Genomic DNA, 19161 nt, shown 5'->3' on the forward strand with positions numbered 1-19161 from the left:
ATCTCTGGTTTATTTGGGAATGGGTGGGTAGAGTGGGAATCCTTTGTTAATAAAGGAAAATTAGGAACCACAAGTTGCCAAAGCACAGGAACGGACCAGATTTTAATAAAGCAGATAAACGTTGCACCACTGGGCGACCGCAACGCAATTCGTAATCAGAGCACCCTCGAACCAATTTAACTCGGAAACCATGTGGTGTGGAGACACCAAAACACATCCCGGAAACGGGCGGCCAGGCCGTGTGTTAGGGAACCCGGGGCTGGCGGGGTGGTTGTGGTCTCTGCAGGCTGGCGGCGTCTCTGTGCGGCTGGTTTGCTCCGCAGCTCTTTGGAAGGAGCCCGCAGCAGTTTGTCTCCTCCCGGGGTGCTCCAGCCACGGCGGAGCGGAGGGCGATGGAGGTCTCCAACGCGCTTGGGGACATACTGCGCCTGCGAGGATGGCATCGACCCACGGACTTCACAGCTCGCACCTGCCCTCACCACCCAACCGAGGCACAGAGGCTCGCCCTGGGTGCCGGCCCGCGGAAGGGGACTGAGGCTCGCGCAGAAAGCCGTTGTCGGGCTCGTGGCTCGCCGTGATCGTATAGTGGTTAGTACTCTGCGTTGTGGCCGCAGCAACCTCGGTTCGAATCCGAGTCACGGCATTGGTCATCCCTCCTGTCTGGCACGCTGCTTTCTTGCCCCCTGCACCTCTCGCCTCATTAACGTCTTGCCACAGACTCCAGTCACCTCCTTCGATGTTGGTACAGTTTGGAGCAAGGAGGCTTCATTGTCAATCACGCTGTCTCAGCTGCCAATCACCTCTAAGACCTCGGACATACTAAGCACCTTTCTTTCCCCCTTTGAGCAACGCTCCATCCCTAGTTTTGGTCTTGGTCCTTGTGATAACAAGGTCCGAATGTTCCTATCTGGTTTTTTGTCATAGCAAGTGGAATGTAATAAGATGAAGCAAAAACAGTCATTTCGAAGTTCACGTGGCGACCCTACAGGAGGGAAAGCGTCCCAAGAGTAGAGGCAGATGGATTCCTCTGTTCGTTTGAGACCAGCCTGTTCCATAGAGCAAGTTCCAGTATAGAAAAACTCCAAAGCCACACAGAGAAACCATGTTTCGAAAAAAAAAAAAAAAAAAAAAAAAAAAGCCTGATAGCTATATAAGAGGATCTGATGCCGACTCGTGTAGGCCTGTGTTACACTCTACATTCTATTTGACCATGGTTGGTTGTTTCTTGGAACCCTGTTCTTTTCGAATAAGAGACTGAAAGGGAGTCGATGGGGAGGTGGTTAAAAACTGGGAGGAGTGGAGGAAAAGGAAAGTATAATCAGGATACATTGTGTGAGAAAATAACTATTTTCAATTAAAGGAAAAAAGCTGCTATTCTAAATGAAATATACACATATATGTTAATCATAGTTTCTTATGTTGATTATAACATACAGTGTTCTATGGAAATTGTAGTCTTGTTTCTTAGAATGGATTTTCATTTTCAGTAATTATTCAGCATGTAGACAAATATTTATGAGGGGGGTCAGGACATACTGTGGTGATATATTCATTAAGACCTAATAAAGCTATTGAAGATCAAGATTGCAAAGCCAGCCACACTAGACAGCCATAGAAGCTGGCAGTGGGGGCACACACCTTTAATCCCAGGACTGTTTTTCCAGACATGGTTTCTCTGTGTAGCTTTGGAGACCAGGCTGGCCTCAAACTCACAGAGATCCACCTGCCTCTGCCTCCCGAGTGCTGGGATTAAAGGCGTGTGCCCTGCTCAACATTTAATGTTTTAACCAAACAAATACAGTCTATTCTAAAACCTAATTTAAAATTTTTGGATCTCAATTTACTGAAAATAAGCATTCATTAGCTGAAGGCAAGAGAGAAAGAAAAGAAAGAAAGCCATATTAAAACAATGATGTCGTAAGCAACTGTCATTGTTCACAACCTGACAAGAAAAATTTTTGAGAGGAGCCAACCTCTTTTCAATTGAAGGGACCAGCTCCCCATTTCAGCAGCCATAACAGCCTAACACGTGCTTGTCTGACCTTGCCATGATCACTAGGAGGTCAGATGCCTGCCTCGTGGCAAGGAACCAATCAGAAGTTAGCTGGTGGGCCTGTGCTTTACGGCTCTGGGTGTGCTTTACAGACAAGTGCACAGCAATGACACTCAGAGCATATTAACCACCCTGGGAGGGCCTATACAACATAACAACCAGTTGACCAATCAACACAGGGCAAGTCCTCCAAGCCTGGAGGCACACCAATCCTGAGCCTGCGCATACCCCTAGACACTCCCCTTATTCTGCCCTATAAGATCTCTATCTCTGTGGCTTCTCTGCATCTTTCTCAGTCATCCACCAAGGCCTGAGCTACATGAGGTTAGCTGGTTAAATAACTGCAAAAAAGTCTCATGCTGTTTGCATCAAGTTTTCACCTCTGCCTGGTGATTGGGGTCGTCTTCCAGGGCAGAAATCTTGGGGGCCTGAGCCTCGGGGGTCTTTCACAATAATCCTCCTGATATGTTCGATTAATAAGTTACCAGCTTATTACACAAATTTAGCATAGTAAAGGAGAGATAACTGGTATTGATGGTAAATTCTGATCATTCCATTCCTTCTGATGGTGGACTCCAGCTTATTTGGATGAAGACAGTTGTTAATTACTGAATTTAGAATATATACAATAGAATAATGCCAGACATTATGGATGAGACAACTGAGTTAAAAAGACTAGGGTTATTTTAAGGATTTTCAAGCTAACATAATTATAATAGTTATTATTCCAAAGATAGTAAAATTATGTTTTCACAAAATGACCTGTTGGCAAGACGGCTCAGATTGTGAAGGTACCTGCAGCCCAGTCTGAGCTCAAGTTTAATCCCTGAGCCCACGTGCTGGAGTGGAAGGAGAGAACAGGCTCCTTCAAGTCACTGCCTTAGCCCACAGCATGCTGGCAGGAATGTGCTAACAAGCGCATGGGAGCTTATACGAATGCAAGAACATGATTTTTTCAAAGTGTTAAAGAGCAAATCAAATTGTCTCCTAAGTGTCCATTAGGCTGGATCTTCTTCAGCCTCTTTTATACTGTGAGATTATTGCCCACTTTTAAACGTGTGTGCCAAATGGGTTTCAAATTAATTTCAAATAGCCTGGAAAATGCCTATTCTGTTACGCAACTAACAAAATTGTTTCACGTCACTTGCTTAAAGACCACACGGAGACATAATTGATCTCCCGTCCTGGAATCCTGCATTGTGGTCAGAAGCAGTTTCGTCTCACCTCTCAGTGGGGACCTGGAGAACGGATCACTGGAGGTATGTAGTTTATGATTCTCAAGTTTCCTTAGTCAGGATGTGTGCGTGTGCGTGTGTGGGGAGAGAGGGGGGGGGGCAGGACATATAAAACAAGCTTTTCCACTTATTGTGTTATTGTTATGACAAATTACCAGATAGGAGCATTCAGACCAAGACCAAAACTAGGGATGGAGCGTTGCTCAAAGGGGGAAAGAAAGGTGCTTAGTATGTCCGAGGTCTTAGAGGTGATTGGCAGCTGAGACAGCGTGATTGACAATGAAGCCTCCTTGCTCCAAACTGTACCAACATCGAAGGAGGTGACTGGAGTCTGTGGCAAGACGTTAATGAGGCGAGAGGTGCAGGGGGCAAGAAAGCAGCGTGCCAGACAGGAGGGATGACCAATGCCGTGACTCGGATTCGAACCGAGGTTGCTGCGGCCACAACGCAGAGTACTAACCACTATACGATCACGGCGAGCCACGAGCCCGACAACGGCTTTCTGCGCGAGCCTCAGTCCCCTTCCGCGGGCCGGCACCCAGGGCGAGCCTCTGTGCCTCGGTTGGGTGGTGAGGGCAGGTGCGAGCTGTGAAGTCCGTGGGTCGATGCCATCCTCGCAGGCGCAGTATGTCCCCAAGCGCGTTGGAGACCTCCATCGCCCTCCGCTCCGCCGTGGCTGGAGCACCCCGGGAGGAGACAAACTGCTGCGGGCTCCTTCCAAAGAGCTGCGGAGCAAACCAGCCGCACAGAGACGCCGCCAGCCTGCAGAGACCACAACCACCCCGCCAGCCCCGGGTTCCCTAACACACGGCCTGGCCGCCCGTTTCCGGGATGTGTTTTGGTGTCTCCACACCACATGGTTTCCGAGTTAAATTGGTTCGAGGGTGCTCTGATTACGAATTGCGTTGCGGTCGCCCAGTGGTGCAACGTTTATCTGCTTTATTAAAATCTGGTCCGTTCCTGTGCTTTGGCAACTTGTGGTTCCTAATTTTCCTTTATTAACAAAGGATTCCCACTCTACCCACCCATTCCCAAATAAACCAGAGATAGCAGGTGGAGGTTGTCCACAGGTGCCCCCCACCCCTAATAAAAATTGGCTTTGTTGTTTTCGTTACCAGAGGCCAATCATAAATAACCATAACCGTGACAGGCAAGGTAAGGCTGTTTTGTACATAAGCCGGGGTGCTGGGTGGGATTCGGGGATTTCTGAGTAGGATGGAGGAATGTGCTTTGTCTGCAGACGGTTCCACAAGTAAACTTAATTAATTAGGAAAGGCTGTTAAAAGCCTGGGTCGTCCCTGGGTGGGCTCGAACCACCAACCTTTCGGTTAACAGCCGAACGCGCTAACCGATTGCGCCACAGAGACGGTGCAGTGTATCATGCGGCGTCTCCTTGGTGAGCCAAGAGTCACCACGGCGGATACACCTGGGGCAACCAGAGGCGGCGACCGTGCAGCCAGAGCCGGAGTCCTCGAAGCCAACGGAACCCGCGCTTCCGCGCCCGCAGCCAAAGTTCGTACGGACGTTACGAACCACGCAAGAGCCGCCCGCGCATCCGGGACCCCGCCGCCGCCACATGGGGTTCGGGGACTCCGCGCGGGCAGGATCGGGGTCGGTCCGAGCGCTCCGCAGGCTCACTCCGCTTAGCAGGAAATGTTTCCCTGGTGCGTGCTAAGGTAGGCACAACGAAACAGATTACTAAAAACGCTTTTAGGCTTTTAAGATAGCCGTTTCTAGGGCTGGCTCGCGCAGGAAATGGAGGGAAAGAACGAGAACCTGAATTCAAAAGCATCTGACTTTTGTTACAGGAAATGCCAGGGGAGAGCGCGAACGCAGTCCCCCACTACCACAAATTATGCAGTCGAGTTTCCCGCATTTGGGGAAATCGCAGGGGTCAGCACACCCCAAGTGCAATGGGTGGGCCTCGCCCTGGGAAAACCACCTACTTGATCATGGTATCTCCCCTGCCAGGTAAGTATGCTTTCCACACGCGCAGGCCCGACCCAGCCACACCGGCCCTGCGCTCTCAACACACGGTCACTTCGCCGCGCGCGCTCCGGGGCCTCCGCCGACGCGCACCCCGCTCCTGCGCTACGCTCACGCCCGCCCACCCGCGATCCCCCCAGGCCGCGCGCGAAATCCCTCGAGTTCTCGCCTCAGTGAGGACGCGGCAGCCCCTGCGCGACCCTCATCTGCATAGACCACGCCCCCGAGTCGCACCCAAGGGTGACATCACACCCCTCCCTTGGTCCGGTCGGTTTGTTGGACTTTCTTGCTCTAGGAGAGCTGGATGGAGCGTTGCAGGGCCGGACACAAATCGCCCTGAGTTATCTCAAAGCCCTAAAGAGCCGTTGGTCACCCACCCCGATGGCCTGACAGCCTTGTCACCGGCGTTGCTGTGAACCAGGTCGTCAGGCAGCACCGGAGCCAGCCCTGAGCACTCAGAGAGAGGTCTCCCCGCTTCGCTAGAACCTCACTGCCTCACGTCGCCACCACTGGATTTTACAGGGCTCTTGTGTATGATTTTCTTTTCTCTTCTACAGAATGATCACGCAACTGACACTTTAAGTCGGGACGTGGTATTTGGGGTGACCCAAGTCTGTGTTCCTGGTTCAGGGGGATCACTGTCCCCTCTCTGGACCTCCTTGGGTTCCTGCATGTAAGTCGTGCACACACACACACACTCAGGCACAAACACATGTACACAAAATAAGTAAGTACTCTCTTTTCCGTGTTGTGTCCGTGGGGGAGGGGCAGGCTGTGCGCCACGACTCCAGTGTGGAGGCCAGCGGACACTTTGTGACAGCCAGATCTCTTTCCGCCTTGCCTAGTACGTGGATCAAGCTCGTGGATTGTGGAGCCTGATGGATGGCAACTGCCCTTGCCCTTCCTGGCCTATAAACCATCTCTCTGGCCCTTTGAAAGATCCCTCTCCTCTCCCTGTCCCTCTCCCCGTCTCTACCCCATCTCTCCCTCTGCCTCTCTTCATCCCTCTTCATCGCCCTCCCCACCACCACCCCAACACAGGGTCTACCCTGTCTACAAAAAGCACTTTGAATAAGCTTTCTGCCACCACACCCGGCTACCTTAAAACCTCTTTAACCCACTCACAGACACAACACTGCGTTGTAAGGTTTACAGATGATCCTAATGTTTTGCCATTACATCAGAAATTTAAGTGCTCTCCTTGGAACAAGAATTTATCTGGAGCTTCAGGCGCAAAGAAGGTTAAAGTGACTGAGGTAAAATACAAATGATGAATGTGCATGCATGCGTATCACAAAGGTAAATAGATGACTCAATTATAAAGACAAAAAAAAAAAAGATAAAAACAAAAACTCTGCTCTCATTGTCTCAAGGCTCAAAAGGGAAAGATCCAACAAATTGGTTAGTGCAGTTTTGTTGGTCAGAAGAAAGTGTCTGCAGGATTCTTAACATGTTTGCCCGTATTTATAATTGTTAGATGCCTAAGATACTAAATACACATTTCCAGTGTTTTGGATACAGCTACCTGGAGTTTTGTTGGGAATATAGCTGTTTTATAAAGAAAACAGTGTTTTCTCCATGATTCTCTCAGTACGTGTTTTCTTTATTGCTTTGATGTCCAAGTTCAGGTCTTGAACAGTTTTATTCATTTCCTTCACCAGTTTGATACCCCACCCCCACCCCGGTTTCCTTTGAATGATTCATTCATTTCTCCTTAAGGACTTATATCATCTTCATAAAGTTGGTGTTCGGGTCTTTTTCTTGTGTTTCAAGTGTGTCAGGGTGTTCAGGGCTTGCTGTAGATGGATAGCTGGATAGCTGGATAGCTGGATAGCTGGATAGGGAAGTGATCAGCATAGGCACTGCCCCCCACCCCCAGACCACCTTCTCAGCACAAAGGAGATGCATTTGCCCCAGAGGGACAGGAGCAGGGAATCAGAGACAAAGATGAGATGGAAGACTAAGAAAAAAGAAAAGGGTACAAGGTAGAGGGGGAAATGATATTTGTGCCAGACAGACAAAGGACTGCCTCTGGATAGAGGGGAGACAGAGGGACCTGGCCCAGAGGCAGATGGCAGTTTATCTGTAAGACCCACCACCACCGGCCCCCTCACCCACCCACTACTCTCCCCCACCTCACCCCACCCCAAGCTCAGGCTCCAGAATCTTTTCCCACTACTGGGGCCACCCCAATCACCATGAGGAGGCAGAAACTTGATGCAAACAGTAAGAGGCTTTAATGAAAGGTGGACTTTATACAAATGCACTCTCCCAGCATGCAAGCTAGAGAGCAGCCCCGTCCCCCAGGCACAGGCGTTTTTAAAGGCAAAAACCATAAGCTTACGGAGGTGCCTGGACTCTCTGTCCATTGAACCCAGGAGTCATGGGTTCCTAGGAGGCCCTTTGTCTTGAGGGGATGCCTGGGAATCAGATAGCCTCCTGACCCCACCAGTTGTAAAACCTGCAGACCTCAGGATGTGCGAGCAAATTAATTGTTAATTATTGACACATTGGCTGGTGGGGAAATCTGTTTCCTTCATGAGCCCCTCGGGGAGGGTGGCCATCTGGGAATTCTTGGTACCCAGTTATCTTATGGCCTTGTAAGGGAGTAATTGCTGGTGGCTGGTAAATTCCAGGCACTAAGTCATAGTAGTAGTCATGGTCAGTTTCTGGGCTATATTTCTTTGCTAATTTTTAAGTCTTTCAATCAAGGTAAAAGAGGGAAACCCAGTGTCAGGATGAGCTTTTGATTGCTGGACTTGTAGTCAGCCTCAGGAGGAAGAGGAAGTGGTCCACTCAGGGAGTAGACCTTGGTGGCTAGCTCTAGGAATGTAAAAGTTTTTGGTTTTGTTTTTGCTTTTGTTTTTGTTTTTAGCAAGGCAGAGGGAGGAGGGGGGGACCGGAGAAGGGCAAGGCCTTCCAGTGTCATCATTGCCATGCTGGGGCAGGCTGGTGTCCCTTCTGACAGTGTTTTTTTTTTTTTTTTTTTTTTTTTTTTTTTTTTTTTTTTTTTTTTTTTTTTTTTTTTTATTGAGTACCTGGTGCCTTTAGAGGTGTCTGATCCCCTGGAACTGGAAATGTTGATAGCTCTGGGACATCACAGGGGTCTTGGGAACCAAACCTGGGTTCTCTACGAGAGGGACCAGTGCTCTTAACTGATGAGCCACATCTCCAAGCGCCCCTCTCCCCAGACTTCCTAGAAATACACAAAGCTTTTAGTTAACTCTTGAGATGCAATTTATGCAAAACAGGCAGGACATCTATGATGTTTATAACTATAAGCCCTTGTTTCCTGATTAGAGAAATATCTGAGAAGCCTTATAGCACACCCACCTGGGGCTTTAAAAGGTCAATTAGATAAAATGTGTATCTTAAAGATTTACTTTATGCATATGAGTGCTTTTGCGATTGTGTATCTGTATACTACATGGCATGCAGTGCCCGAGGATGTCAGGAGAGGGCAACAGAACCCCGTATCTGGATATATGGTGGGCATGAGCGACCACGTGGGTTCCAGGAACTGAATCTGGGTCCTCTACAAGAGTAGCCAGGGCTCCTTAACGCCTCAGCCAACTCTCCAGTCTCTACCATTTATAAAGTGACTCCTATTGGAGTCCCAATTCTCTTCCTAATATAAAATAAGCAGTACTGCCCAGCACTTGGGAGGCAGAGTGAGTTCTCTGTGAGTTCGAGACCAGCCTGGTCTACAAGAGCTAGTTCCAGGACAGCCTCCAAAGCCACAGGAAAACCCTGTCTCGAAAAAACAAAATAAATAAATAAATAAATAAATAAATAAATAAATAAATAAGCAGTACTGTTTAGTTATGTCCACCAATAATAGGGAACAGACCACCGAAGACTAGGAACCAGAAGCAAATTTTATTCCAGTCATCCAGGGGCCCAAAACACTTCCAGCTCGCTGGAACCACATGTCAGAGTTCATGCCTCTGACACTGTGACAATGGGAGCTGGTTTTGAGCCTCTTCTTGTAGAAACATTAAGCACCAGGTGTGGGTCAAAGAGCTTTTACAACCTTGAGGTCAGGCTTCAAGTCACATTACATTGTAAGATTTACAACTTTTCATTGTAGGATGCTAACTTAAGATGATTGGGAAAGCCTGTGGCTGACACAGTTGCCTTTTGCTGTCCCTGAAAGAATGCAAGGCAGAGAGTAGGAGGATAGTTAAAAGTTAAGGGAATTACCCAGGGAGTCCCATAGAGGCAAAAGTTACAAGCTAACCTTTGTCCACCCTAACTACGTGGCTGGAAGGCAGGAAGCACTTGTCAAAAGCTTACCTCTGTACACAGGATGTAGGCTCTTCAGGCAGAAAGCAGTTGTTAAAAGTTTACTATGGCTGTCAGCTTCACTTTGCCCAGAATGTGCTCTTCACCCACAAACCTACAAGTCTTGCTTTTTGACAGGTCTGACCTTTACTGCTACCCCTGCTGTTAACACTATTTGGTACATAAACAGCAACTGTGCTAAAAGGAAAAGTAAAAACTCCTGTATGGGAGCTGGAGAGGTGGACCAGGGGTTAGGAGCATTGCTGCCTCTGCATTTGGCCCAGCTTCATTCCCCACCGTCCACACTCTGTCTCACAAAAGACTCCACTTCCAGAAATCCAGAACCCTGCTCTGGCCTCTGCAGGCCCTAGGCATGCACGGGACACACTATAGACCTTCAGGCAAGCAAAATGTAAAATAAAAATCACCACAATCAGCATGGTGGTGCCCACCTTTAATCCCAGCACTCAGAAGCAGAGAGAAGTGGATTTGTGTGAGTTTGAGGCCAGCCTGTTCTGCAAAGTGATTTCCAGGCTACCCAGGGGTACAAAGTGAGACCTGTCTCAAGGGCAAAACAAGTCCTCCTGTAAACAAAACAAAACAGCTATATTGCTATGTGATTTTTGTCACTGAGGTGACTTTCCCTTTATTCCTCATTCTAAAATTCGGTGAACTATTTTTTCCATCAGGTGGATAAGTTACTAACTTCATTACCTGGGAAAAAGAGGTAGGTAGATTTGTGTGAGTCTGAGGCCAGCCTGGTCTACATAGTGAGCTCCATGCTAACCTGGAAAATATAAATTCTATATGCTTTAACAAATACATGAAATTTCTGGTTAATAAAAGTTCATCAGTTGCCCTTGCTTCCTTTTTAAAATGAATAGATGTGTTTTGACTATGTAAATGTGTTTGTGGACCAGTAAGTGGCTGCTGGCAAGTGTCAGGAGCTGTTGCAGGCCATGATACAAATAAATGCAACAGATGACAGTTAATAATTCAGATGTCAACCCACCAGATGAATAAGTCTCTGATGGAGGAGAGCCCCGTTTTTAGTGATAATGCTATTTAAGATTTATTAAAGCTTGCCTCAGGATTCAGGAAGCAAAGTCAGCCACAGGCCATAGAAGCCAGGCACACATCTTTAATCCCAGGACTCAGGAGAAAGGCAGATGGATCTCTGAGTCCAAGACTACCCTGGGTTAACTGAGAGTGAATCAGAGCTCAGGCCTTTACTCCCAAGATTCATGAGAGGTACTTAACACAGAGACAGTGTCTCTGTTGCTGGAGGTTTCTTTTTCCAGCCTGTTCCCACCACCCTTCTCAGCCCCAAATGAGCACACCAAGACTTACATTAATTATAAATCTGTTGTCCTAGGACTTTGTATTGCCTAGCTCTCTCTTAATTATTAACCCGTGTCTCTTAATCTAAGTATTTCCATGTGGTCTTATCTTACTGTAAAAGAGTCAGACCTGTTGCTCCTTTGGGGCCCTAAATGTGGACCCTGTGGAGGGCTCTGTCTGCCCTCCTTTCCCAGAATTCTCTTCTCCTAATCCCATCTGTCTTCCTGCCTCATCAGCCAATAATGCTTCATTCATCAACCAAGAAGAGAAACATATACACAGAAGGACTTCTCCCATCAGTAGGCAAGAAAACAACACCCACTTTCTCAAGATATCTAGTGTGGGTCAGTTTTCGTGAATCAATGTTTTATGGATGTCATTCTTTAGGGGGTTGGTTACAAGTTGTCATTTGTCATAGAAAAAAAACTAAACAAATAGTTAAATTTAAAGATCTCTTCTTAAATGAAAAAAGGGGGATATGATATAGAAATGAGATGAAAGGATAGATTATTGGATCTACTTTAATCCAAAAAATTATTAATCTCAGAATATTTACTTTGGTATACATATTGATTTATTGATACAAATTTATAGTTAATTTGTTACACAGCATATATTTTTCTACTTTTTTTTGTTTTTGTTTTGGGAGACAGGGGTTCCCTGTATAACAACCTTGTCTGTCCTGAAACTCACTGTGTAGATCAGGCTGTCCCCGAACTCACAAAGATCAACCTGACTCTGCCTTCTTAGTGCCTGGTGCACTACCCATACCTGACTTGTTTCTACTTTTCTTTTCTGTACTGTGATTACACAGCTCATTTTAAAATGTAATTTATAATTAATAAATACAGGTAATAGTCATCTGTAATAATGAAACTGTAGTCATATTAGGTATGTCTTCAAGGTTAAACAGATATATTTGGGTAGATAGATGATCTTCAAATACTTCAAAGACCCACAATATATGGAATTCAAAATACTTTAATAATATAAGGCCTTTTTGACAGTGAGGTGTGTCTGCTCTTGACAGCATGCATTGACTTCAAAAGAAGATGAGGGGCATCAAAGAAGGTCTCTGTAAAGTTTGCATTCTTTCTGGCAAATACTAGCCATTTGGGCAAAGAAACTGCCTTTGATTCGATTGCTGACAGTATATTGTCCAAACTAGACAAGCATGACACAAAAAAGTGACTGCCAACCTTTGCCAAGACAAAGTAGTACAGTCCCTCAAAACTCCCTGTCCTGGAAAAGCCACCTTCCCGATTTATGGTGTTTCCCCTGGCAGGTATGCTTACCATACCTACAGCCCCATGAGACCACTGGTTTCTGGAAGTGTCTCAGTGGTCCAACAGGTAAAAAGAAGCCTATGAGAAGTTACCGGTGCTCTGGAAGGCAGAACTGCATAAGTGGAGCTGCCCAGCCAGATGCCCTGAAGCCCGGAAGATCGTGAGTCACTGATCTTGCACACTAAGTAAATCACATTTGGATTTTTGGTTTTGCTTTGATTTGATTGTGCCCTGGTTCTTCCCTCTTGGAATAAGAAAGTTTGTAACTTACATTTGTTGTTCTTGTTTTGAAAATATTTACCCTGTGTATAAGTCACATTTAAATTGTCAGGACTGCTTTCGTTTTAGACAGACTTACTGTGCAATGAAAAATAAGGTGTGTCTAGAGCTGAGGAGACAACAAGGATGGCTTTCCAGTCTCCAAGGACAGTGGTAAGGTTTGCAAGTTGACCAAGAGGGCAGTTGGCCTGAGACCATAGCTGTTCCCTAAGAGTATTTGCTAAAATTTATCAGAGCAGTGAATCTATTGTACTTGGGATCATGACCCTTGTACAGAAGAAATTCTCTGAGTTGCTGGGCAGTTTTTACAAATCTCATTCTCCTGTGATGAGTGGTGACTGAGTTATGACATAACAAAGAAGGTCCCATAGGGTGTCCTGAGAAATCTTTACAACCAGGAAAATTCTTAAGCTAAAATCAATAGCCACACGTACACAACCTATACACTGTGTTAAAATGGAGCTGAGGCTGGGTCCAAAACGGACAGAGGAGGGAAGCTTCTTGAACAGCAGCTCTGTTTTCTTTACATGTATTAAGAGTTAAATTCCTCATCTGGCCCAACCCACGTGTGCAATAGGATTTATTGAATATCATCAAGTAAAGCAGGAGATAAAACATTTGCCTTTGGGATTGTAAAATATATAGTTTCTTATTGGAACCACTGTCAGGGCCCCCCGAAAATATTGATTATAAAGTTTGGGGTTCAAATCTCTGCTCTATTTCCAGGAGCCTGAATCTTCCATTGTCTTTAGATTTCCTGCTAATTACTGATGGATGGCTTGGTCACAGTGGAGAATGTCTCCTAGTTTTCATAATAACAGACCTAGGCCCTGGGTGTGCCAGCATCTGTTCTGAGAGCTTTGTTTAGGTGCCTAGGGACTGTGTGCTGCTAGGGTTAAAAGAATTTTTTGATATCAGCTTTATACATGATAGATGTTTTCTGCGGTCAACCCCACTGTTAGAAAGCTATTTAAGAGGATGCCTGAATAAACCAAAGACTCCAGTTTCCAGCATAGACTGAGAGCCCTCCTGAGATGACAAGATGTGTCTGTGATTCATCCTTAACACCGAGGAGTAGCTAGGAGTTTCCCTAGGTCCACGAATTCCCACTCAGGGATGTACCCGAGGCTGTTCGGATGACTCTGATTACAGCCTCAAAGACATCAGTGAGAACAGATGGCCTCTGTATCGTGGGACTGATACAAGCCAGGCCCCGGCAAACCTGTCCACATATAACAACAGGGAGGCTTCTTATCAATTATGAAAGCTTGGCCATTAGCTTAGACTTGTCCCTCCCACTCTTATAACTTAAAATTAACCTGTCTTTTTTTTTTTTTTTTTTTTTTTTTTTTTTGGTTTTTTTGAGACAGGGTTTCTCTGTGGCTTTGGAGGCTGTCCTGGAACTAGCTCTTGTAGACCACAGACTGGTCTCGAACTCACAGAGATCCACCTGTCTCCGCCTCCTCCTGAGTGCTGGGATTAAAGGCGTGTGCCACCAACGCCCGGTTTAACCTGTCTCTTTAAATCTACATTCTGCTATGTGGCTAGGTTATCTCTGTTCTGTACCATATGTCTGACTTCTTCAGAGTCTGTAGTGAAATCCTAGCACTTAGATTCCTCCTCTGCTTCCTCTCTCTCCCCGGAAATCCCACCTATCCTCTCCTGTTGTCCATTCAGCTCTTTATTACTCCAATTACAGCAATACATCTTCACACAGTGTACAAATATCCACAACAGAAACATGGAATTGTAAAGCCTGTCACAGTGGGGTTGTAATCTTAGAGGTAGATAAAAAGCACGAGGTTGTCAAACCTGTCACATTGATGATAAACAAAGGGCACCAAATGTGTTCTAATCTTAAGACTCTAAACATGCTGCCTGTTCCAATTTGGCTGACTCTTTTGTAAACAGTCAGTTCTGCTTTTGTGAATTTTGTGAACTTTTTTCCTGTCTTGATTGGCTGACCCGTGGTTGAATCCACCGTCTCTGCATTCCCTAGAAATTGTCTGTGGATCCCAATATGCCACTACTTAATATTCTGCTGCTCTTCCACTATTCCAGTGGGGAGTGAGAAGGCCTGGGCCATGATAAAACTTTCATCCTGCAACACTACTGCCTCTAAGAGTTTTTCAATCTGAAAGTGAGGACGTGGTGTTGTGCCTGAGTCACAAGGATCCACAAAGAGACCAGGGAGATAGACCACCGATGCAAATGCATGAGGTTTATTAAATTGTCTATCCTACCTCGGGAGGGACCCTGTCTAGCAAGCTAATGCAGCAGCCTCCAGAGGGGGTGAAGTTCTCTGTCTACTGCTAGGTTTTAAAGACAAAAGTTATAGGATTACATCAGTAGGTACGGGTTGGTTTCTGATTGGTTGACATTTGGGGAACAATTAGGAGAATTTCTCAAAGTCATATTTTGGCATGAGATTACTTGTATATCAATTATTCTCATTGGTCAGTGCTGAGAAGGAACATTCTGTGGTTTCTATGGCTTTGTCTTGTTACCTGCAGGTAGCCTGTTATTCATAGATACAATAGTTTTTAGAACTGTATCCTGGAGACTATAGGAAAGGTTTTGGTCTCTCCTGGGGTTTTCTTTTGTGGCCAAACAGTTCCCAGGAACCAAGTACCTAGGAGGCTAGAGGTCTGGAGTTTCAATTGAGAAATAAAAGGATCTTATGATAAGGATATCCTTTATCAGAAAAATATCAGCCAAACGCAAGCCAGAGCATGCTAGGGGGAGCAGGCAAGGAGGCCAGAGAGAAGGGGCTCCCATGTGCCTTGCAGCCCCCTAAAACCCTGTCACTCGTCATCCTGACCTCACCTTGACCAAGCCCTGACAGGCGTGGCCAGGCACACTTCTAGCAGGCGTGGCTTACATTGTCCTCTACAAGTTTCTTTGTTTTCAGTTTTGGCCCTAGGCTCTGGGAGGCCAGAGGATCTCAAGTTTCCTTGTGTCAGAGGCCCATGTGTCTTTTCTGTAGCCTGTCATAGCTACTAAAGCAGGGGCTGACTGAGGGTCTGGTTCCTAGAAGTGAAGCCTTTTAGTTTAGTTTACCCCTTTCATTGGGGGCTGGAGAGATGGTTAAGTGGTTAAAAGCTCTGGCTATCCAAAGGATCAGGGTTCCCACCACCCACATGGCAGCTCACCACTGTCTGTCTGTAGTTCCAGTGGATCCAACATTAAAAATAAATAAATCACTTAAAAAAAGACTGGGGATACAAACAGTATATTGCAAAAATATATTTAACTTGATGGGTGTGGTGGCACATGCTTTTAATTCCAGGACACTGGAGACAGAGGCAGGTGGACCTCTGAGTTGAGGCCAGCCTGGTCACAGAATGAGTTCCAGGATAGCCGTGACCACAGAGAGAAACCCTGTTTCAAACATACAAAAATCCAGACATTTAGCACATATCAAGATCACCTGTGCAATATTTACCAAAATGGAAAAAAAGAATTGAATGTAAATGAAAACTGTAAAATGCCCTTAAGTTGTCTATTTCCAGTGACTTTTCCTGTTTGTGTGCACACATCAGAGTCCTCAAAGATCGGGTGTTCCCATCCAGCCCCTAGTTTCAGCTTGCTGATTCTAGCTTATGCTTCCTCCACTCTGCATCTCTGCTTGCACTACTCAATTGATGCGACAAAACACCCAACAGAGCATCCTAACACAAGAGAGGCTTATTCCTGTTTCAAAGATGCTGAGCACTTCGGTGAAGAAGGCAGGGCAGCTACGGTGGCTCAGCCCTTGCCCTGGCCTGTTTGCTTCCTGGTGGAGGCAGAAAGACAGCCTCTCTAGATAGCCTCTTTAACAGGGAAGCAGGTGCTCAGTCACAGGAGCCCAGAGGGGATATTTGCATTCAGCCACAACATGCTGCCCTCCTCCATAAGAGCCTTTTCAAAGTGCAAAGTGCAATCAATTCAACTTCAAGGGTCCCAAGTCTCAACAGTTCCAACACTTTTCAGATGCTCAGTCGCTTTTTAAGACTCAAGGCAATTCTTAACCATTAACTAACACACCCAATGACATAGTTTCAATATACAATGACAAACCATAAACATCTCCATCCCACAAGGGTGAAATGAGTATAAGCGGTAGGGCAGAGAAACTACCCAACTAGACCACTCTTTGGGTAGAAAAAAAAGATTTATTGGGGTTCACCCTGCCAAAGACCTACTGGGTGAGGGACAGAGAGAAGAGCAAAATGGTGGAAAAGCAAGCAGATTTTATAGGACAGCAGGGTAGGAATCTGAGCAGACACAGGCCACCTGTCCTTGCCTGAGGTAGGCCTACATTCCTGGCATCTCCAACATCTTGGGGGCTCCATTTCAACTTAGGATTCACGCATACAGCATCACATATTGGTCTGTGAGCATGTCCTGCCTGGCCCACTAGAGTTACAGCAAATGGCCTCTTTCTGACTGTGCACAGCTACATTCTCCTGAGAATCCTGTATGTTGTGTGATGTTTTACTCTTTTGGCTCTTTAGTCTTTTTGGAGGGCCCACCACTCAGCTCCCAAATAAATCACACACAGAGGCTTATTCTTAGTTACGAATGCCCGGCCTTACCTTGGCTTGTTTCTTGCCAGCTTTTCTTAATTTAAATTATCCCATTTATCTTTGGCCTCGGGGCTTTTATCTCTTTCTATTCCTGTATACCTTTTCTTTCCTCCTTACTCCGTGTCTGGCTGTGTGGCTGGCCCCTGAAGTTCTCCTCCTCTCTCATTACCTGATCCTTTTCCTCCCAGAATTCTCCTCATATTTACCCTCTCTGACTGCCAGCCCCACCTATCCTCTCTCCTGCCTCACTATTGACCATTCAGCTCTTTATTAGACCATCAGGTGTTTCAGACAGGCAAAGTAACACAGTCTCACAGAGTTAAACAAAAGTAACACACACTTTAAAATAATATTCCCCAACACCTATAGGTCTCCTCCTACAAGAGCACAACCCCACAGCTACCTCCCCTTTATGATCTGATTACTTTGAACAAACTCTACCTCCTCGTTCCCTTGTTAGGGTTGCAACATAATAATTTAGACTGGGGCAGACACACGCAGTCCATTGCAATCTACCGAGAAAGAACAGGATGTCCCAAACAATGTGTGATTGGGACACACACACAAAAGATGATGAAACTCCCTAAAACCAAAGTTGCAAAATCAGCAACTTTCCTGTCCTCCTTTGGCAAAGGTCTAGAGTTTTTGGCCACAGGAGAACAACCAGCCCCATATTGAAAGCATGTATCCCACAATGACTGGGAAGGGTAAGATCCCAGAATATTCTGAACTGTATAAAAAGATGAAGTATAGCCAGACATGATGGCACGATTTTTATACAATATATTTTATGTTTTCCCCTCCCACAACTCCTCCCAAATTCTCTCTACCCACCCAAGTTCATGTTCTTTCTCTCTCACGTTCTTTAAAACAGAACACTGAAAATCAAAACAAAGAAAGAAACAGTAAGACAAAAGATGCCAAACAAAACAAAACAAAACAAAAAGCCTACAAAACAAACAAACAAACAAGAAGTTCATTTTTTGCTGGACACTGGGGTCTGCCCTGGAGTGTGGTTGACATTTCCAGCCATGTGCCCCTAGAGAAAACTGGCAAACTACTTGACTTTAAGACTTAACAAAAGCTACTTTAGACTAGGATGAGTAGCAACAGGAGGCACAAATACATAAATGGATGAATAAAGATTTGGAACCCACCCATAGCTATTTGATCAATTGGTTTCCAGCTCAAGTAGTTCAGTGAGTAACAGCTTTAATAAATAATGTCAGGCCAGGTGGTGGTAGCACAAACCCTTAATCCCAGCACTCTGGAGGCAGAGGCAGGTATATTTCTGTGAGTTCGAGGCCAGCCTGGTCTACAAAGCTACACAGAGAAATCTGTCTTCAAAAAAATTAAAATTAAATTAAATTAAAATAAAAATGATGTCGGAACAACTTAATGCCCATGTTGGAGAGCAAAATGTCATTAATTTGAGGCTGTGGGTTTAAAGTGGTATAGTGCTTGCCTGGCATGTACAAGGTGCTGAGTGTGATCCCTAGCAACACCCAAAAGTTAATTTGATGTGTGTCAAAGACCAAACCTTAAAATTTAGTAATAAAGTACTTTAAGGAGAAAGGAGAAGGTGATACGTTGATATGCAAAGGGTATGCTAAACAGCACCTAGGAAAATATGTATGAAAAATGGAGCTGAATTTGGAAGTCTGCGTGAAATACTGGAACCCTCGCCCTGTCCCCCCCTCCCTCTCTACGCCATCCCCTCACAGACCTTGCTGGGATGAGGGGAATTCACAGTAACTTGGTCCAGGTGTTGACTTTCAAAACCCATTTTATTCTAAGATGCTTTAATACTTTTGTTACTATGCAGCTATGAAAAGGGGGAACTCTGCTAGCTGCAGACGGTAAGTTTGAAGACGGTGAGTTTGAAGACGTTCATTCCTATTTGATGCAAAATATCTTCTGTGATGCTAGAAACAGCGGCTGTGAGAGCACGGCCAGCCCTAGTGTAAGGCTGCTCTGCTTGCTTGCTATTGTAGGTGGCTCAGGGGAGGACGGGAGTGTTGTCGCCCAGCTCTGCTTGTTTGCTATTGTAGGTGGCGCAGGGGAGGACGGGAATGTTGTCGCCCTGCCCAGAGCTTGGAGCAAAAGATCGCCGGGCAGAGGGACGATAG

The 19161-nt window shown here is 45.9% G+C and overlaps 4 non-coding genes across 4 annotated transcripts; 1 reads left to right on the forward strand and 3 right to left on the reverse strand.

Annotated features, from left to right (window-relative positions):
- The first annotated feature begins 571 nt into the window (after positions 1 to 571).
- On the forward strand, positions 572 to 643 carry Trnah-gug. The gene has a single exon. It is a non-coding gene; the product is annotated as a tRNA-His (tRNA).
- Positions 644 to 3693: 3050 nt separating this feature from the next.
- On the reverse strand, positions 3694 to 3765 carry Trnah-gug. Its single transcript has one exon. It is a non-coding gene; the product is annotated as a tRNA-His (tRNA).
- Positions 3766 to 4581: 816 nt separating this feature from the next.
- Trnan-guu lies at positions 4582 to 4655 on the reverse strand. Its single transcript has one exon. It is a non-coding gene; the product is annotated as a tRNA-Asn (tRNA).
- Positions 4656 to 5103: 448 nt separating this feature from the next.
- Positions 5104 to 5267, reverse strand: LOC113833230. Its single transcript, XR_003480789.1, has one exon. It is a non-coding gene; the product is annotated as a U1 spliceosomal RNA (small nuclear RNA).
- Between the last annotated feature and the right edge of the window lie 13894 nt (positions 5268 to 19161).

Source organism: Cricetulus griseus (assembly GCF_003668045.3).
Source record: "Cricetulus griseus strain 17A/GY chromosome 1 unlocalized genomic scaffold, alternate assembly CriGri-PICRH-1.0 chr1_0, whole genome shotgun sequence".
NCBI lineage: Eukaryota > Metazoa > Chordata > Mammalia > Rodentia > Cricetidae > Cricetulus > Cricetulus griseus.